This window comes from Lissotriton helveticus, chromosome 9, assembly GCF_964261635.1.
Source record: "Lissotriton helveticus chromosome 9, aLisHel1.1, whole genome shotgun sequence".
Lineage (NCBI taxonomy): Eukaryota > Metazoa > Chordata > Amphibia > Caudata > Salamandridae > Lissotriton > Lissotriton helveticus.
In genome coordinates, this window is record NC_136070.1 from 32,099,803 (window position 1) to 32,122,007 (window position 22,205).

The 22,205-nt window shown below is 47.1% G+C and overlaps 1 protein-coding gene across 1 annotated transcript in view; it reads right to left on the bottom strand.

The window, feature by feature from the left end:
* The window catches only part of G2E3 (G2/M-phase specific E3 ubiquitin protein ligase), a 326,326-nt gene that overhangs the window by 258,769 nt on the left and 45,352 nt on the right, over positions 1-22,205 (bottom strand). Inside the window, exon 2 of the mRNA XM_078659417.1 lies at positions 1,085-1,205. The gene's annotated coding sequence lies outside the window, so the exon portion shown is untranslated. The remainder of the gene's footprint in view (positions 1-1,084; positions 1,206-22,205) is intronic.

Genomic DNA, 22,205 nt, shown 5'->3' on the forward strand with positions numbered 1-22,205 from the left:
AGGAATGACAGACTGGTGAACGAGGGCACTGGTAGGTCTAAGGCACTGGTTGACAGGTGTTAGGACATTTAACACTGGGATACAGAGCCAGAACTATGACCTTCTCTCACATCAAATAACTAAGGCTCCAGTTTTCAGTTTTTACTGAACTACAGACAGAAAACACTGTTTCCGGTCTCTCTTTTTAAAGGTGGAAAACTTAAGTGAATTGTTTTTCTTGTAACTCCTTGCTGTCCTTCATGAATTCCAGGCCAACAACTGAGCGGATATACTGAGGAGTTCAAAAACAGGATGACCGATTTCCTTAAACACTGCCATTTATTTGCATATAATCCCAATATTTACCTGTGGGTGTAATGTGTTGTCATATTTGCTAAAACAGGACAGGCAAAGTATGGGTTAAATTAATGTGGAAATATCCAATTTAACATTTTAGGACTCATTTAATTCCCAAAACACATATGGACAAATACCAATAAGGCCAAAAATAAATGTGGATAAATACAGACAAATGTTAAAAGATAAATATAAAACCAGGAGCCCAACAAATAACCCACAAACTGTCGAAATTCGCAAAGTTCAGTTCTGTAGACTTACCATACTCCGCTACCAATCTCTGGTCACGCTCCACCCGAACTTCCTACCACCTACAATGATCAGCATCGGTCTCTCATAAAATGCACACCTTCACCTATTCATTCTTGCAGATCTCTTTTGCTCGCTGCTCAACATCCACTCACTCTGCAAAAGTACTCCATGATACTCCCCCTCCCAGTAAGCACTTCTTTGGACAGCGGATTGTACCGTGATAGGCACCGTCTTAGTTTGCAAATGCTGGACATCGGAGATCTATCAACCTCTCCAATTTACACTGGAATGGCAAGAACACTTTTACAAACACTGATGTGATAACAAACTAGATTTTCTTTAACTCGTCGCTTTCAAATACTCAGAAATCACTAAGACCTCAAAGATGGGAGAATAGGCCAGTGTTTTAAAAGCCAATATGTTCCTTTCTTTTTAACCAACATTGCCAATGCAGTCAGCAAAAACACCAACCGTAAACCCATAAGCTTAAGTGTACCTTGAGGGGACTTTGGTGCTATTTCATGTTAAGCACTTGCAGAGGGGTAGCCAGCAGAGGTCAGGAACACCGGCAGAACATAGGACGGATGGTAGTTAGACAGGCATCTGAAAGCATCGACCTGCAACAAAGAGAGAGAAGGAAATGAGCCTCATCAGTACGGAACAGACAACTTGGGACTTGTATGAGCAATGTTTTAGTTAGAGATTGTCTGTAATGCTATAACTCAGAGTTGATGCCTATAGCCTTTTAATACAAGACTCTAAATTGTGTTACTTCATGCAAGGGGAGAAAATGTGTAGAACAGAAACTTATGCTATCTCTTTTTAACAAAGGTTGCTCTTTGGTGCATCAATAGGAAAGAAAGAAGCTGCTTGGAGAATCAAACTTGTTCCTAAATGAGGAACTGTGGTTAGAGCCTCAAGGGCATGCACTAGGGGAAGAAAGATTCAACCACAATTGTTGGCCCAAGACAGGCTCACATTAAATCTGCCACCGTCCTGTACCAGTTTCTTAACCACCTTGCAAAGCTCCATCTCCACTTCACCACATCTGTAGCTACAACTAGCATTATGCTAGAGTACATCCTTACAATAGAGGCAGTATAAACTAGGAGCACGGATTCATAAGCAGAAGACTGGGATGCTTACATTAGGTTAATCTAAGTGATCCATCCCAATTTCTAACTACCAGAGACAGTACTCATGGTTAACAATTCTTGCTAGTTGCACAAGTTACTTGTTTTTTTTTTTTTTTAAACTTGTTTTTATTGTTGCATATTCGTTATCAAGGTTACATTCATATACATTCTTAAGTGTAGCTTCAACATTCAGCCACGCTCCTCCGATATCGCAACTTTCATTTTATTGCATTAACTAGGAACTGAGAACTTCATTGAATGGATATTTGGCATTGACCATCATAGACATCATCGCCTTAATTAGGAACTACTCCACATTATGTGTGTATCAGACTACGACCTACGTAATCCGTGGCCTTGGCAAGAGGTCGTGTTCATTTTATAGCGTTCCCACGCCAAGCATCAACTCTCCTCCCTTTCCTCCCCTATTCTATTTCTTCATCCTCCCCCTCACCATCTATTTCTTCTCCTTCTGGTAGAGGCTCGCATATTTCCCCCCTATATGTGTTCCATGAGAGCCATATTTTATTCCATTTACGTGGGTTAGACCTTTGTTGATACACTGCCCTCTCCGTTATCATTACCATGTCCATATTCCTACACCATTGTGTCAGGGTAGGTGTTTCCAGTGCACCCCATTTCTGCGCTATGTCGCGCTTCGCCAACATCATTCCGACAACTACCCATTGTCTCCCATATGTCGTCAAGTTGTTCGGGCCCCATACATTCAATAAGCAGATCCTGGGGTCAGGTGTGATGGGGATTTGTAAGGTTTGAGCCATCGTGCGTGTTATCCTCCGCCAGTAAACCATGATGTTAGGGCATTCCCACAAAGTGTGAAATAGTGTACCCTGTGCTCCGCATTGTCTCAGGCAGTGTGGGTGATCAGCTCTATGTATTTTGTGTAGCATAACACGTGTATAATAGACTCGGTGCAGTATTTTAAACTGCACCAACCGAAATCGTGTCGATATGCCGGCCTCCCTGGGGGATGCCAGTGTGGCATTCCAACTCTCCTCATTCAGTTCACCTAGCTCCTCCTCCCAAGTTTCTTTTAGTTTTTGCAGCGGGTCTGGCATGTTATTTATTAATTTACGGTAAGTGAGAGAAGTGGCCTTAGCCTCCATGTATTCTGTCAATAGTCGGTCTAACGGAGCCGACTCCGGGATCGTCATCCCAGGTTCTAATGCCGCCATTAATGCGTGCTGGATCTGTATGTAACGGTAGGTCTCAGTAACTCTCAACTCGTATTGTTCCCTGAGGGTCTCAAATGGCACCACTCCACCCCTTGTCCACATGTCCCCAACCGTGGAGATCCCTATGGTGTCCCACTGGTCAAAGCCCTTGCTATTCCTTAGATTACCCAAGACTTTGGAGTCCCATAAAGGTGTCATGCGTGTAATCACACCCTCCCATTTCAGTCGCGTCTGGGCTCTATGCCATATTGTCACGGCATGCCTAGTGGGGCCTCTCAGTTTCCTAATCATCCCTTTGTTATAGAGCGGAGCCAAAAGGGTGGCATTGCCTAGTTGCTGCCTATCCGCCACGAATGCCGGGTCATCACGTGGCCCATGTAACCATTGGTTGATCACCTTAAGGTGCGCCGCCCAGTAGTACAGTTCCAGGTTTGGGAGAGCTATCCCTCCACTATACCAATCCCTGATCAACTTTAGATGTGCCACTCTCGCTGGTTTGTTACCCCATAACAGGCCTGACAGCTGCGCCGAGACTTGTCTGAAAAATGGTGGTGGAACCGTCGCCGGTGTATTTTCCAAGACGTAAAGGAAGCGGGGCAGTGCCATCATTTTGAACAGTGCTGCCCTGCCTAGCAAAGTCAGGGGGAGAGTCTTCCAGTGCCGCACGTCTGATTTCAGTCTCTCGAGCAGTGGTCGCAAGTTCAGTTCTTGAAATGTATCGTGATCTCGTGTAATATGGATCCCCAGATACTTGAAAGAGACGTCTCCCACTAGCAATGGACAGTCAGCGGACAGAACCGGTGGTGCGCCGTGTATCATGTAGAGCACTGATTTCGCCCAGTTTATTTTATAACCCGAGGTCAGCCCATGTCTCTCACACACTGCCAGCAGTGCCGGCACCCCCGTCGGTAAATCCATCAGGTAGATTAACATGTCATCGGCATATAATGAGACTCTTTCCTCCCAACCATCACCCCACTGCACTCCTCGTAGCAACCGAGTAGTCCTAATGACAGTAGCTAAAGGTTCCAGGACCAGGGCGAACAGTAGCGGTGAGAGCGGGCAGCCTTGTCTCGTACCCCTCCTCAACAATATTTCTCTTGAGATACGGCCATTTGCCGTCACTCGCGCCGTCGGTTTTTGGTACAGCAGCTTAATCCATGCTATGAATTTCGGGCCGAAACCCATGTGTTCCAAAACTGCGAAAAGATAGTGCCATTCTACCAGATCAAATGCCATTTTGGCGTCCAGTGAGAGGATTGCCGCCGGCTCCGTTAACAGCGGAGCCCGTGCCATCACCCCATGCAGCCGCCTGAGGTTCATCGCCGTGCTTCTATGTGGCATAAACCCTGACTGGTCCGGGTGTATTAGATGCACCAAATGGGGCTGTAGCCTATTTGCCAGTAGTTTCGCTAAGATTTTGTTCTCGGCGTTGAGGAGGGAGATTGGGCGGTATGAGCCACAGTCCTCCGGTGGCTTGCCGGGTTTTGGGATCGTCACTATAGTCGCCGCTCGCTGGTCGGGTGGCAGTTGTCCCTGCTCTAGGCTATCCTTAAACATGTTGCATAGGGGTGTGGAGAGCGTTTCTGACAATGTCTTGTACCATTCTATCGGTATTCCGTTAGGTCCTACGGCTTTCCCTGAGTGTAATGCTGTTATAGCTATTTGAATCTCCTCAGCGGTTAAGTCTACTTCTAGGTCATCGATGCTGGCCTGCGATAAGGCGCGAGTGGGTATGTCTACGAGAGATGTCTCCGCCATCCCTCGAGTCACCTCGGTATCGGGGGTGTATACTGCCTGAAAATGATCCGCTAGGAGCTCAACTATCAGTGATGGGTGGGTCTGCAACACACCCGTATGATCTCTTAGATGTAATATGGCCCTTTGTCCATCCCTTTTCCTGTCCAACCAGGCCAGGAGTCTACCCGCCTTGTCGCCCACATCATACAGTCTGTGTTTCGTGGTCGTTATATCATTTACCACCCTGCTGCGTATATGGTCAGAGTGACTCTGCTGGCACAGTTGGAGTGCGTGTCGTGTGGTCATCGTCGGGTCGTCCTCATGGTCTCTATTGGCCTTGTCCAATTTGTTTTCGAGGTCTAAAAGTTATTGTTTTTGTGTATGTTTATGTCGCGCAATCGCTGAGATAGCTAGCCCCCGAAGAACCGTTTTATAGGCCTCCCATAGGATAGTGGGAGACTCTACCGTCCCCTCGTTTTCGTTAAAATACGACCTCGTTCCCTCCTTCAGTGTTTTGGTTATCGGTGGTATTTGAAGGTACCCCAGGTAAATCGGGAAGATACGTTTTCTTGTCCTTTCAGGGTTGGAGAGAGTCAGTGTTAGCGGAGAGTGGTCTGAAATACCCTTAGGTCTAATTTGTACGTCATCGATAGTGAGGAGGCCGTGTCCTAGTGTTAGGAAATAGTCAATCCGTGACAGGCTGTCATGGACCGCCGAGTGGTAGGTATACTGCCGAGCCCCCGGGTGTAATTGTCTCCATAGGTCCACCAAACCTTGTGCCTCCAAGAAGCCATGCAGGCGTGAGGGCCCGGGTGTTTGAGTTCGTACCGGGAATCTATCATGTGTGTTGTGTGCCACAGTGTTAAAGTCCCCCCCCCAAGACAAGATCTCCTTCCGGTAGCTCTAGCAGAAACTTCCCCAATTCAGGGAGAGCCACTGCATGCAGTGCCGGCGGAACATATACCGAGACTACATTCAGCGGCCTCCCCTCCCATTGACCATGTGCAGCTGCAAAACGACCCTGTGTGTCTGTTTTTGTGGATTGAACAATGAACCCTGATGAACGGTGCATGAGGATTCCCGTGCCACGGGACCCCTTCGTGAATTCTGAATGGGCGATCATACTGTATCCTTTCCTATCCAAGGCCCGTGTAGCTGTGCCCGTTAAGTGTGTTTCTTGCAATAGGACCAAGGCTGTATTAAAACGTCTTATACTCTGTAGTACCAGTCCCCGCTTAATCTTGTCCCCCAATCCCCGTACATTCCATGTCATAATGCACAATGGTGATACCCGCTTCAGTCCCTGATCCTCCCTCTCCGTCTCAATTCGCGTTGTGTGTGCCATAGGTGCCGTGCGTGGATGTATCATTGTGTCGCCCCAACTGAGCTCGACTGTTGTGCCTGATCCCTGCTATGTGGTGCGAACATGCCATATATGTCCAATCTATACCAATAGAACAGGTCTTAAAATGCAGAACCCCCCATCCCCCAACTCCCCCCCTCCCTGCCCCCCTGCTCAACGGACTAAGAACTGCCCGCCCCCCCAACTCAGCAGAGTGCCTGAACCCTTCCCAAAACATAGTACTTGCGCGCTGGGGTGAAGGACCCTCCGGAGTCAGCGGCCTCCCTTCTCATACACGGAGGTCCTCCGCCCAGTGTCCATGGCGGCACGCCCGGGCAGCGCTTCACATGAGCCACAATGGCAGTCTGGAGAAATCATAGTTCTTCCGTATCTTCCGCTTCTTGAATTCCGTGCAGAGGTGAGCGTTGGCTTGTTTCCCCTCCTGACGCTTGGGAGCTCGGGTGAGATTCCCCGTTGCTGTGTCCGGTCGGTCTGTTAGAACGGCGCGATCGCGCTGTTCTCCACCCCTCCAGCCAATCCTGTACCGTTTCCGGAGTGTCAAAAAAACATGTTTTATTGTCTGCTACTATCCTGAGTTTGGCTGGAAAGAGCATTGAATAAGGAAGTTCTCTAGCCCTGAGTTCTTTCTTTACCTCAAAAAAGGTTCTTCTCCTCCGTGCCACTTCCGCCGTATAGTCCGGAAAGAACGCCAGTGTGGAGTTTTGGATTCGAACTGGTGGCGATTTCCGCGCAGCTTGTAGTATCGCATCCCTGTCTCTAAAATTGAAGAGGCGAGCGATGATCGGCCTTGGGTTCGCGCCTTGTTTCGGGCGGCCTCCGGGAACCCAGTGTGCCCTTTCGACTGTGAAAAAGTCAGAGAGGCCTTTTGGTCGCAGGTGTTGTTTGATTAGCTCCTCTACATAGAGGTCCATGGCTCTCGTGCCCTCAGATTCCGGAACCCCGATTATAAGGATGTTATTTCTTCTTGAGCGTCCCTCTTGATCGTCCAGCTTAGCACGTAGATCCTTATTCTCCTTTGCGATCCGCTCCATGCTGATCTGTAGTTCTGAGACATCCTCCACCAAGGATTTAGTTACCACTTCCATCGAGTGCACTTTCTCTGATATTTTATGGAGGTCCGCTCGTAGGAGTGTGATGTCGGTCGATATCGATCCCACCGTCACTTGCACCTGAGCCAGGGCCTTCATGACATCATCTATTGTCGCTTTCTTGCTTCCCACCGCCTCCACTGTTTTGCCCTGCATCGTTTTCGCATCAGGTGAAGAGGAGGGAGCCTTATCATAGGCATACTTTTCCAGCCGGGCTTGTGCGGCTCCACCTTTCGTCCCCTTCCCGGCCATCCTGGTGGTTACCCTCGTTCTGGTGTTCAGGGGTAAGTTCTTAGTGCGCAATGTCTTTGTAGGCACGAAGGCTAATGGGAGACCACCCTTGCGTAGACCCCTCTGGAATTGCGTGGGTCGCCCCTGTACAATTACTGCTCCGTTGAACCAGCGGTTGGTGAAGCCCTCACTTCTCGCCTCACCTAATGAAATTAGCGTGGAAGGTTCTGAGGGCGGGGTGGCATCAATCGGTGGGCCGCTGTGACCCCTCCGGTCTCGCTCCCTCGGGGCGTGCAGCCCGGGTCGCCACTTCTTCTCCTATCCCCCAATGTCGTGGGTTGTTAACAGTAGGATCCGTTGTACTGTTTGTGTCGCTGCATGTATCACCGCGATGCCACCACAAATCTATTCAAGCGGTGCTGCGAGGTGCGTCGCACCCTACGATGTTCCAAAGCGCAGAGTTGCGCACACCTCCACCCCGGCAGTCGAGGCAAAGGCACATTTGCGCACCCTAACTCCCAACGTGATGTGGGGCTCCAAGATATCGGGTCCGGGTCCGGAGGACTGTGTTGCGTTTGGTGACTAGAAAGTGCCAGGCGGCAGTGCGTCTCTCCCCTTGCTCGTGCCCCCGCCGGCTGGTAAGCGTTCTTGCATCGGCCTTCCTCCCCACCGGGGAGGCCACGTTCTGTTGGACGGTTCTTTGTGGTCCAGAACGGCGGCCGGTTCTCGCCGCGGCCCGTGCTGCCGCCAAACCTTCTGGGTCCCCGGGCCTCACTACGTTCCGTTTTCAAGATGGCGCCCGCGATCCCCGCGTCCGCCTGGATATCTCCGCCTTTGAGGTCCGTTCGGGTGAATCAGGTGAGCTCCTGAATCTCCTCAAGCCTTCGCCTACGATCCCCTGTCCTCCACAACTGAGTACCTCTATTCCGGCAGTGGCCCCGTCTAGATGGGTCTTGTATTTTCCGGGCCTCGATCTCGAGCGGGTACTTCCGGTGTGATCTCTCCCCGCTCGCCGCACTTCCTGCCCGCTCACCGCTGCAGTCAACACCCCGGCTCACGTCTGCTTCAATGGCCTGGTCGGGTTATTCCGCCAACTCCACCTCTCGCTGTCGGATCCGAAATCCGCCGGTCTCCGTTTGTGCCGCCCGGTCCTGGGCTTCAGCACCTATCCGCCTGCGATGATTTTGTGACGGATTATTAGTCGGATTGTCCAGGAGGCCGCTTCAACCACGGAGCTCGCCTTCTAAGCTGCCGCCATCGTTGGCTGCTGGCCACGCCCTACTTACTTGTTTAACGATACATCTGTAGGAGACATTCTAAGGTAAGGAATCTATCGCTAACTAATATCCAGAAGTATCAGACTGGATCCAGAAAGTTTGTCAGCAGTACCCCTGCGCGTGACAATAGTCGTCGTACGGCTCAGTGTATGTTGCTGGCGTCGTAGTCATCGAGATGACGTCGCTGGAGCTACATAGACGCTCCCATATGTGCGGACGTCAGTTCTGTACACGACTTTCCACAACAAGAATGCAGAGCTATGCAAGATACTGACCTCTGGCGCATTGAAACTAGGGCCCTGAAAGGGATGACCATAACCCTAGAAATCAGTTTGCAGAACGAGGAGGATGGGTGGGGCAGTAAGGAATCTATCACCAACTAATGTCTTACAGATATATCATTACACAAGTAACTTGTGCATCTGAAAGACAAGTTAGTGATTGATTCCTTACCTTAGAAAATATACCTCAGTAATACCAACCCCTGTGGAGGGTCTGCGAACCAAGATCACACCAGAAAGTCACGGAGAACAGAACGGCCAAAGAAGCCATCTCTCCAGACTGGAAGGTCAAGGCAATAATGCTTAGTAAAAGTGTGCAGCAAGGCCCACGTGGCTGCCTGACAGATGTCTTGCAGGGGGGGACACCACGTCCCAATGCAGTAGTAGCTGTCGCCCTGGTAGAATGGGCGCGCAACCCCACCGGAGGTTCCTTTTTAGCTAGAGAATAACAGGTTTTGATACATAAGACGACCCAGCAGGAGATAGTCCTCTTGTTCACAGCCCGGCCTTTCTTGGCGCCCATGTAGCCAACAAAGAGCTGGTCATCCACCCAGAACTGTTGTGTGCGATTCAAATAGAATAAAAGGGCACATTTTGGGTCCAGGCGGTGGAGCCTCTCCCTCTCTGGAAGGGTTTGGCAACGGAAAGAAAGTGGGCAAGGTGATAGTTTGCTCAATGTGGAAGGCAGTGACAACCTTTGGCAAGAAGGAAGGACGAGTGCAAAGCACAACCTTGTCCGGATGAACTGTCAGAAAAGGAGGCTTACAGGAAAGAGCCTGGAGCTCACTCACGCGCCTAGAGGAAGTGAGGGCAATCAGTCATCAAAGTGAATAAACGAAGCGGACAGTTGTGAAGCGGCTCAAAAGGAGCGCACATCAGAAAAGTAAGAATCAGATGCAAGTCCCACTACGGCATCACAAACGGAATAGGAGGGGAAATGAGTGAGTAATGCCTCTGAGAAATCTATTAAAAGGGGACTTGAAAAGAGAAGGCTGATCAGGGAGCCTGACAAAGGCAGAGATTGCAGAAAGATAGCCCTTAGCAGAGCCCTGCCGGGTCAGGGAAAGAAGGAACAAGAGGACCTCTGAAAGAGGGACAGAAAGGGGATCCACAGCCTTTGCTGTGCACCATGCCACAAAGTTGTTCCACCTGCAGGCGTATACCGATTTAGTGGAGGGACGCCTGGCTGCCAGAATGACATCACAGACTTCAGGAGGCAAGTCAAACAGAATCAACTGGTGCCGCTCATTCTCCGCGCATATAGGTGGAGACCGGGTGGAGGACCATACACTGCTGCTGCGACAGAAGATCCTCCTGAAGAGTCAGTCGGATCAGGGGATCCAGGCTCATACTGAGTAGCTTAGGATAACAAACTCTCCGAGCCCAGTCCGGAGCCACAAAAATGACTTGGGCCCGGTTGCGCCTGATCTTCTTCAGCACTCTGGGTAGAAGTCATATAGGTGGAAAGGAGTACAATAGACTGCAGCTCCACTCGTGACTAAAAGTCACCGAGCGAGTGCCGCCTTGGAAATTCCAACGCATAGAACTGCTGACATTGCGCGTTCTCTTCGGTGGCGAATAGATCGAACCAAGGCTCTCCCCACTGTTGAAAGTCCTTGTGCCACCTCCGATTGAAGACGCCATTCGTGATCCATCATGCACCGGCGGCTGAGTTAGTCCGCCCTGGCGTTCAAGGTACCTGCCAGGTGTTGAACAGTCAACGAAATGCCTTGACGTTCAAGCCATGTCCAGAGAAGCAGAGCCTCCTGACATAGGGTCCACGACCCCAACCCGCCTGGTTTGTTGCAATACCACATGGCGGTGGTGTTGTCTGAACTCCGAAAGAATGTGGCTGTGCACAGCTGAATTTCAAAACTTTGTAGACGTGTATTAGACCATGCTCCTAGGGACGACTCCCCGCTCGGGAGTAAGCAATATTACATCGGAGTTGCACCGACACTATAGTGTGGGTGTCCCCTAGGGAACTGGTGGAAGTGGGCTGTTGAAAACAGCAAACTTTTCGATAATTTTCAATAAGACAAAAATGTGTTCGCTTGTCATTCAAATTTAATCATGGCAAATCAAATAGAAAGTTACGTTGTTCCTTAATACTTCAATAGCATAGTTCACAAGATAGCGGTATTCACTAGCTATCATACATCCGGTATTCAATCCCAATGCATTTCGGCATGTGCCTTCATCAGGGGTAATCGTTTAAATACACGGAGTGTAACAACAAGTTAACCGGCCGGACGCCATCATACGCGCGGTTAAGGTGAATCCGCAGCTTCACCCTAACAGCACGTATAATGGCGTCCGGCCGGTTAACTTGTTGACACACTCCGTGTATTTAACCGTTTACCCCTGATGAAGGCACATGCCTCCAAGAGTACCTCCAATCGGGCCCGTGGGGCCCAAAGGCGCACTGCGGCCAGAGCCGCCAATGGACCCAGAAAGGGCGGGTAGGCCATCGGCAACGGAGGAGGTTCCGCCGAAGACACAGGGTTGGCAGCAACTGCACCCTCAGCCGCATCTCAGACCAGCTAGAAGGAGAAGAGTGACGGTGCTTCTTAGACTACTTGTGCTTCGCCTTACCGGACTCCGAGCGAAAAGACTTCGGATGGTGTTGATGGCTCCGCGGCTGGTCCCTCGACCTCCCACGGGACCGGGAACGCCGTGGAGCAGACTCTCAGGCCTTTAGCCACTTTCGGGACCGCTCCCGCAATGTTTTAGGATCCATGGTCCAGCAGTGGGGACACGACTCGGAGTCGTGGTCGCGTTCCAGGCAGTAGAGACACTCGCGGTGCGGGTAGTCACCGACATCGTACAGGGACAGGCTGCGCAAGACTTAACCAGGCATCCCTATGCACCTGCAGTAGAATTTCACTCAAAAAACAGACAAAAAGTCCAAAAAACTCAGTCAAAAAGTGACTGGGATACCGCTTACTCCGGATCTGCGCTTGCTGGCGCAGAAAAAGAACTGACATCAGCGCGCCTGGGTGCGTCTAAGTAGCTCCAGCGACATCTCTGTGACTAAAACACAAACGACGTACACAGAGCCGTACGATGACACCTACCGACGCGCAGGGGTACTGCAGACGAAAACTTTCCGGATACCATCTGACGCCTGGGGATATTCTAAGGTAAGGAATCTATCACTAATGTGTCTCTTTCAGATAGTACGGCTACTTACATTCACAGGAAGCCCTCTGGTCAATATGTTCTCTTACAAGGTAAAATGTTTCACAAAGAAGATCCCAAAACAGGTGTGCGATTTCTTTAATGAAGGCAGATCAGTAAATGTAATGACTGAGTGTGGGGGAAGGTTTATACGTGTAAGGCTTCCTGGCAAGACACCTCTGAAGTCAAGCTGATATTAGGAGTAGCTAAATGTGCCAATTAAGCACAAGTGGACTTCAACTTGGTTGAAATATGGCTGCCATCTAACCATTACCTACCAACTGTAACCCCTCCTGGATATAACATTTAGTATCATGTGTCGCTGACTAGTGCAAGATCACCTTTTAACTGTGGGTTTTGTCTGTCTAGCACTAGAATTAAAAAACACTTGAGCTGAGCTAGGTACCTGCCGCGGCCTTCTTGAGGCAGACTTGAAAAGAAACTAGAGAGGACACAAGAGCTTGAACAAATGACTGAAAGCAATTGCTAGACTGTCTCAATGTTAACATTTTAAAGGAGGCATTCAAAGTCTGCTTGATAGTATGCATTAGGACAGCCCACTAGTGGCTTTCTTACTAAAGTTCATATAACATATGAAAACAACAAAGTCTGGCCATTTTATTGATAGCAAAGATTTTTTTTTATTTAACTTTAATAAAGTACATCAAATTAACCAAGAATAAAATTCTAATTTGAATACAATGCTTGCAAAGTTGGAATGGCCTTTCAATACAATTATTACTGGATAGCAGGTCCACTACCAGGCTCTGGAGAGGTTGCTTCCCCAGCCATGTTTTTTCTGAGCAGTTCTTGTTTTCATTCACCCCTTCCTCGAGTGAGCCAGACAATCATGTGAGCACAAGGAGAGGCCTCCTTGTTAAATGAGTCAAGACTTAAAAGCTTTGCTAGGAGGTCGAGGGGCACCTCAAGTAGAAACCTCTAACACTTAGGGCATTGTGTGAAGCTGCACACGTCATTTGTGACCGGAGATCTTTAAGCATTACTTTCCCTCCAGCTTTCTACAAGTGTTCCAGGTTTGCTGAAGGGAAGGATGATCAGGGTCTATTCCCAAGTAGCTAGGTGATTCTGCCAAAGCACTCTCTCACACCCTACATATTGGAACTGCAAGCGATGTGGAATGAGGTCTCAATCCAATAAACCTCTTTACCTGGGTCAGTCGGACTCCTCCCAGGAAGGCTTCTGATATCAAGGACACAAGCAAGAGTTTTTGATGCAAATTAGTAAGACAGCCGATTGGTCACCTCCAACTGAGCACTTGGTCGACTTGACCATCAAGTTGTCCCACAATCCCTTTTCTAGCCAAGGAAGGGCTGCACACCAGTGTAGTAGACTAACTGAAGCTTATGGGGCCAGTTCTCTGCTAGCAGCTGTCCTTGCCTTCTTTCACCATGCTGAAACATGGATCCCTGTACAGGACTAAAAAGTTCCAATGCACAAATACTATTTCTGCCAGTAAGGACGACATGCTGTGCCTTGCCTGTAGTCCTAAATTCTCAGAGGGCCAGAGCCTGGCTTAAACTAGGAAAATTGGGGGTTGCTGACAGCCTGCACCAACCCTGGAGCATAATAAAATCCCACAGACTCCCATCTCTTGAGGCTACAGTTCAAGTCAATCAGTCTGCCCCCTGGAGAGGCCATGGGGAAGAGCCATCACCTTTGGCATTCTTAGTCACCTTTATCTTTGTTGTTAGAGACCATGGTTTGTCCCAAATCAAGTTAGTTCTGCAAGGAAAACTGACATGTACATAAACCTGGTCTGAACTGGGGTGGTGACGTGAGCTAAAGAATGATGATGGATTCAACCCAGATCTGTGACTGGGGGGTGAGTGTCTGAAAAGTTTCAGCGCTCCGTCCATCATCTCCTTGTGTTTGCTATGCACATAAACCTGGTCAGTGCTATCCTTTGACTGGAAAAAGGCTTAAATAAAACAATGACAGGTCTACATGTGGTTAACGCTCTGTGGTTCAACACAAACAGTTCCCAATATAGCTGCATTTAAACCCCCTTGAACGATGCTTTAAAGACTGGCATGTCTAGAGCAGTGGTGCTCAACTTTTTGATTTCCGTAGGCCATCACTTAATCATTATTGCAACCCAGGTACCTCCACTGAATCACTATTGAATAGGGGTGTAATCCTCCCCGCCCAGAGTCACTGGAAGGTTTGGGACTGCAGGTAAGCAATTTCAATGATTTCAACCACAAAACAAACAAACAAAATAGAGAAAGTAAGTATTCATCAAACAAATAACCAAATGAAGAAATGGGTTATCTACAAATATAAAACAAAATCAATAAAAACGTAATGGGAAGATTGTAGTCTTTCTAAATTCAAATGTCCATACTATATACTGTCTAATACATTTGCACTCCCCCCCCCCCCCCCACAAATCTGACAATACTAAATATATTTTTAGCCACTACTTTCAAATGTCTTCACATTTACAGAACATTTTACACTTTTTAGGTCTCGCCTGAGCCAGCGCATGCGTTGTTCTGGCGAGACATTTAGTAACTGGGTTTTCAAAGTGCTACCAAGCGCTTTTGCCGGCCTCCAGCGTGCGGTTACGCGCGCGTGGACGTGCACAGCTGCCATCTGGCTTTCTGTAATGGATCATTAAGCCTTACAGCACGTGAATCCCCTCACCTACCTCCTTACCTGTTCCCACTCACCCCTCACCCCCCCCCACTCACTTCTCTTCCCACTTTCCTCTCGCTCCCGATGTCAGCGAGCGCGCACCACTCGGTCTCTCCATTCACCCCTCATCAATTTCACTTTCGCGACCGCAACGCTTTCACAGCCACGCGGCCAATGCTTGTCGAAAAGGGCACTGTGTGCTTCGGGGCAGGCTTTCTTACTTGCTTGTTGAAAAGGGCACTGTCTCTGCTTCGGGGCAGGCTTTCTTACTTCCGATCACTTCATAGGCAGTGACCCCGTGCTGAGGTCACAGGCCGCACAGCGTCCTGGCACAGAGGCCATATAGAAACTCATTCAAATACCTATTAAGACCTCATTGATCCAAACGCAATTGAAGAAATCCTTGGTGCTTTCGCATTTGGATGTTGCTACTTTCGTTAAAAAAAAAAAAAACAGCTGCATAGGAATGGGAAGTAAACCATGTGGTAAAAAACAGCAACACGCCAGAATGAAAACCACCAACTTCAAACCAAGCATGTAGACTTCTTAAATGTGTGGTCGGGGCGCAGTTAAGTTGGACCAGCTTTTTGTTTATCCTCTTCCCCAACCACCTTGATAAATGTGCTTGTGACCCCGCTGAACTGTACAGCAGAGTGAAAGCTCGTGGGAGTCACGCTTTATATTGGCAATTGTCAGAAATTCGGTTTTGTTTTATTAAATGCTGATTCACAACCGTCAGCTCAACACTACAGACCTGTGGGCCAAGAACGCTTTCAGCCATGCAAAACGAGAGCAGATTAATGCTCCGGGCCGGAGACTGCTCTGAGGTTGATGAAACGGTTCACCTTTAACCTCGAGGGCCCAACATGAAAAAACAAATAGGGCAACCTACTGTTTTATCTTTTCTGGGCAACACCAGAAATTGAAGTTATGCTCAAGTCGTGTTGGGAGCAGTTTGAATACCAGAAAGTTCTGCTCCTTTCTCGGTCTTTAACTCCTTGCTTCGGTGGACATTTGTGCTCATCTGGCAGGAAATTAATTTGCAAGTACCCCCAGGTGTGCATAACAAGCATTGGCATAGCCAAGAGGTCTCGCCTTTGGGACCTTATAAGTGTTTAGCCATGCAACGGTTGGTGTTGCACCAAGGATATTGTGCTGCATAACTAAATACTTATAAGGTCCTAAAAGCGAGACTTATTGGCTATGCCAATGCTTCTTAATTTTACCTTTTGCTTCATTTGTATACACTTTAATAATCTATTAATATCATTTAATTTTCTAAGCAATCACGGACACCTAGGAAAAGGCTTCACAGCCCCCCAGGGGTCCCAGACCACAGGTTAAGAAACACTGGTCTAGAGCTTCATTGTGGCCAGTCCCCAGTCCAACAGGAACCATGGCACCATATAGATTGAAACATGACCAGCAGTCACATCAATTGTACCTACATGTGCGGATTCCAATGTACGGTCACCAGAATCAGTTCAAAATCAAAATAGCGTAAAAAACATTGCCAATTTTAACAGCAGCACAACCCTCAGAGTAAACATATTCTAACTTAAGTTTAGCTATATTAGATGGTGGTATAACTAAACGAAAGATACCGCTGCCATATAAGGTGTTGCTTCTACTGAAGGCCAGGGCAAGCCCTGGAATTATGAAATCACACCTGCTGCAGTACCACGAGTGGAATAAAAGCGGCGTTGGCCCATCCATCAAAGAGAGGCATTCATCAGACATCATGCCCTATAACCTGAAGCTCACGTGCCAGAGAGACTGGGAGGACTGGCCTGAAGAGAACAAGGTCTGTTTAGGGGCAGATTTCAAGCTCTGTACACAAGGGGAACAAATGCACTAATATCTCAGACAGAGGCCCCCAAGACGACGTGCGCACACTCACCTCTTGAAGTTTGGCATTTGGGAAACTTAGCTCAAATGTTACTATTATGCATGAGTAGAACCAACAGATGCAGGAACCCTCTTGAGCCTCTGCCTCATGCAGAAGAACTACTGGGTAGACTTTGGACTCAAGCCTTTAGATGGCAACTCGTCCACTGAGATGCAAGCACCCAATAAGTTTAGATTTTTGAACCCTCCACTGTCAAGATAGTGGTTTGTAATCCAACCCCAATTGTGCCCCATACACATACAGTAGGCTGCCATGATTCCTTTCAGTCGTGGATTTGCATGTATGCAAACCTAGGCCCTACAGGACAGATGCTACCTATTCAACGATCCAATCAAGAATTGTCTGGAAACGTACAAGTCCCCTCTGGAAGAATGTTTGCTAGGGAACCTCAAGTGTGTGGTATCCCTGATCAAAGGCATGCCTTCCAAAATGATAATCAATTATACATATGCACTGAAACAAACCACAAAAGGTTATGCTGGTCATCAAGTGAAGAAATGGGATTTAGAGTCCGCCTCCCGAAAGCTGAGCACTAAGCTGAGCACTGCAGCATGCACAGATTTTGAGTCACTGATATTTTAATCAGTGCAAAAGTGGTCAAGAGTCGGCCAGTCTGCACGCTAAACGGGCGTTTTCTTGTGTATGTGCATTGAGCCCCAGTTATTGTGGCTGGGGTTTGTCTATTTGCATACAGTGGTGCAATGATTCAAATTCCAAAGGGTCTTAATCTTCCCGTGCATGGATTGTAAAGAGCAGCTCCCTGTACGCATCTCAGGTCACATGCTTAATGTCACCTTAGTAGAGCCACGATGAACAAACAGGAAAACAACTGAGGTTATATCACAGGTCTAGGAGCTGCAAGCAACTGCAGGCTTTATGTTTCTTATTCATACTCTTACTGTTCTATTAATCTATCCCGTAATAAAATAACTACTTTTTCTAGAACATTTCAACACGTAGAATAACCTTAATTGCATTGTACTTTCCCATCTACACTTTTCAGCAAGCATACACTGCCCATCCTAAAACCTTAGACTCCAACAGGAGGCCATTTAAACTGCGAGCAATGCCTTGGTACAAAATCACTTTATAAATACAATTAGTGTAGAACTGCCCTATAACCAAATGCACCCCCTCCTGAATCTCTGCTGGGCTTGAAAATAGACCTCGCCGAGCTAGGATTACTTGTATAGACGGCATACAAACATGCAAGTCTCCAATTGTCTCTTGTCACAAGAGAAGTTCATGGATATTGGAGTTGCTGTTTTGCCAAAGGCATATCAAGTTCGACTTACAAATACTGAAAAAAAGCCTTTTAATATAACTGCCTACCTAGAGTGTCAGCCTAACACTGCTCCATGTTCAAGGAAGAAACTGAACTTCTGGACACTAAATAGGCCCACAAGAAGTTAAATACTGGCATCAGAATGGCCTTTGGCCCTATTGTACTAGATCTACAGACTTTAAACAGCCCAGCGCCAAGTAAGACGATTAAGACCCTTTGGAATTTGAATCATTGCACCACTGTATGCAAATAGACAAACCCCAGCCACAATAACTGGGGCTCAATGCACATACACAAGAAAACGCCCGTTTAGCGTGCAGACTGGCCGACTCTTGACCACTTTTGCAGAGCATGGGGATGGTTAAGCTAATACCGGACGCACAGTAAGCTGGTGGCCGTGAATACACATTGAGTCACTGATATTTTAATCAGTACAAACAAGAATGCCCTCAACCCCTAATGGTCTCTTAATCCAACTTTACACTAATATAGTGTCCCACATATGACAAAATAATAAAGATGGCCACTTAACTTGTTCAATTTTCATCATCACATTACTAAAACCAGGCAACTTAAGACTGCTGAGGCCAACTCACCTAGATCCTTAATACAAGTCCTGGGCAATGCAGAAGGCTACGGGATCGGGGAGGGATCAAAATTAACTGCATTGGAGGAGGTGATGGAGTCTACCTTGGTGACATTTGAATCATACTCAATTTAAAAACAAAAGTCTTGAAATTCCTTCCATATTTCAAAATGCCATAGTTCCACTGAGAAACTGTTCACAATGAATCACTTTACAGATTTGACATGGTAGTGCTTCAAATCCGAACAGCAAAGATTCATGGCGCTATGGATGCCACACAAACATACTAAAGTAGCCCCATCTTCAAATTGCGGTCTCCTGGCAAGTCGGCACCCTTTTACGCATGCATGCATGGACCGAGAAGAGGGCAGCGTATACCCACTGAAACAGTTATTCAGGTCCAGAGTGCTCACCTGAAGGCCCTGTGTTCAGTTTACACAAGATATGGCACATGATCCGATGACAAAGCTACACTGAAAGTGTAATTAAAAAAAACAAAAAACATTGATCAAATCTTTCAAATGGATGGCTTGTGAGAAGAAAATGGCTGCAGTAACAAAACCTCAGACTTAGGAAGGCCCAACAAGTATTCTTACAGTGCAAATCTGTTAAAACTATTGCCTTCTACAGTAATCTACAAAACATCAACCTAGTGAATTTAACCAATTAAAATCAATGTACCCTTAAAGACGTATTAGCTCGAATATATGCCTTTTACAGTAAAAAAGGTAAGTCATGCTGCCACTTTCCATAATAAGATTAGAGCAACAGGATCCAACATAACTTCCCTAATGGACCACCTGGCCCTATAGCTTTAGCTTATCATTATAACAAAGTCCAGCCTACTGTACTAAACATAAGGTGTACACCAAGCAAACACATTCAATCACCTTCAGAGCACGCATTCACCACCTGCCCATTCAAAAACGTATACAGAAGGTCAGTATGTGGGCATGGCTGAAATCCCTTTATCAATATTGCTACTTGAAGCTTTTTTGGATGATCACAGAAGGTATAGCAACAGCTGACCTAGGAGGCCAGAACAACACTAGATGTGGAAGCATCCCACTAGGCAAAAAAAATTACATGAATAGATTTGGGGGCGGGGAGGGAATCAGCCTTCCATGACACAGAAACTTATACTGGACGTTGTTTGGCTTAAAAAAAAAAAAAAAAAGTAATAAAGGAGAGATACATAAGTAAAACTAAAAGTAAAAAACATGAAGGTAGAAAAGCTACAAAATGAATACTCACTACTGTATACCATAAACCAAATATACTACAGTGCATTAAAATTTGAAAAGGTTACTTGTAGGTGCAAATGATGCAGGTTGTATACGTAAGAAACTTATCGCACCAGTTATGAACCGTTTAGAGCTAAGCACTGTGAACATAACAGTAATAGAGACACTAAACATTGTTTTCTGTAGCTCTTCACACCACATTCCTGCTGTTGCGAAGTGCAGCTTTATTACGGAAAACTGAAATAAAGTGAGCCTAAACCAACCCCTCGCACCTAACCACAACTTCATGCATATCCTTCTCCTTACAACACACTGCTGCACCACAAGAACTGATCCTCATACCCTGGCCCTTGCACAATGGTATGCATGCAGAAGACAAAACCAGCACTACTCAGGAACTTGACGCAATTCATAACCGAAACCTGGCTGCCTTCCACAGGCACCCACAACCACAACATTGACCCTACACCTCTAAGGGCTACAGAACCCAACACAGACAGGATAGAAGGACTAGCCATGGCCACTAATCATGACATGCTTGCTAAGAACATGAGGCAGATGCAGGCTCCTTCAAAAGTCTCACAAAGGTATCACCTGAAACTTTGCACAAGCCTATCATCTTCCACATCAACAGAAGGAAGCTCTTGTCCGCCAACTATTTTATCTACCATAGGCCCAATACGTTTCTCAACCAGGCAAGGTGTCCAGCAAGGCCCTAAAATAAGACTGACCCAGACTACCAGCCACCAACGCAAGACAATAAAATCAGTCACAAAGGCAAAGACCTTGACAGATTATCCCTGCCCACACTGTGATAAAATATATCCATAACACCCAAGGAGCCAGAACCAGTCTAAGTGCAAGCTTTCAAGAACTTGCTCTTGGAACCCCTGATCAGAGACCTCACCAACATCCCCCTCTAGCCAACTAGAGTTGCCATTTATTGAGGTCCAATCTGACAGTCCTGGTCCTTCTGTGGGGACATCACACAGTGGACAGCAACGCCTGCAGTGGTTGCAGAGGTACTGAATACCACAAGTGGCATCAGTGATATTTTGCATTGCATAGGGGAACAGGTAGCAGTGAGTTGGGAACATGAGCCAGCCCATGCAGCCAGATGTCCAAGGACAGAGGTGAGCGGCTAATCCAAGGGGACGGCATAATGACAGGCCTCACATACTTAACTGCTGCATGAAGAAATGAAGCAGTGGTGTATGGTTCTGAGAGACATACCTGAACCAAATATAGATGAAACTCTGGGCTCTGTAGCTCTGGGCTACACAAGCACGAACTAAGGTAATTTGAATAGTGATTCACAGTTTCTAGTCTTGGTAGCCTCGGCTTCTCGCATAACCTCACAATAAGACTCACACTAATCTGCCTGAGCAGGGAAGGTTCTCTCCATGTGGGGCAGTCTACCTCCTGGATCATTTAATGTCCGCAGCCATTTCTCAGCACCAGGAATACATGTCCTGCCTTTGCTCTTCACCTTGCCCTACAATGGCGAGTGGTGTGGTGAACTACAGCTATGCTGTGGGGGCCAACCACGTTCTAATTTCATACTAAGCCTTTAAGAAATTACTCACTGAGGTACATTACTCTTTACGTTGGCCTTGGCACCATGGCACTATCTAGAGTCAAGTGTCATCTTCTCTTCTGCCAATTCCAGTTACACCCTACAACTTACTACAATCACACTCCGCCAGCATACAGGTCCACCTGTAATCAGCCCGGACAGAAAGTGCTTTCTTATAACACGGGTAGCAGACACACTCTGTACAAATGTTAAATAACAGAACATGCATACCTAAATCAATATTAATTAATCTCCTCTGACCTAATGTCATTGGATGGGTTAGCCCAAATCTGGTTACATAAACAATAAAAGTCTTGTAAACGAATAAGCCTACAGTGTAGGCTGGTGGTATCTCATTGGATGAAACCACACACAAACACACAACTTGTACCACCCTCTCCTTACAGAGAATCACCACCAGCAAACAGGATTCTACGTTCTGCCTTTCACAAAACGTCTTGCAGCACAAATTGACTATGTTGTCCATAACACATTTACAGCCAATGCACAGAATGCCTGCTCAGATTGTTTTCTCATGTGATCATTTTTTCTTCTTCTGCGGAAAACCTCTTTTGGGTGGCCATGACTGTAGAACAAAAGTTTTTTACATGCATGTGGCACTTTTTCTACTCTGTACTTCTCGTTAAATGACAGTCAAATGAATCTTGCACTTTCTTGGCCAGAAGGATTAAGAGGTACGCTTTATAATAACTTTTGTAACTTCTCCATAAGTATTTAAAGGCTGCATAGAAGCTAAACTGTTACTACAGCTGTATAACTGACTGGTAAAGTGCCCCGTTTAAACAAACGGCAACTGGAATGTAGTGGTATCAGCGAAAAGTTGGCCACAACTCAGACCATGCGTCA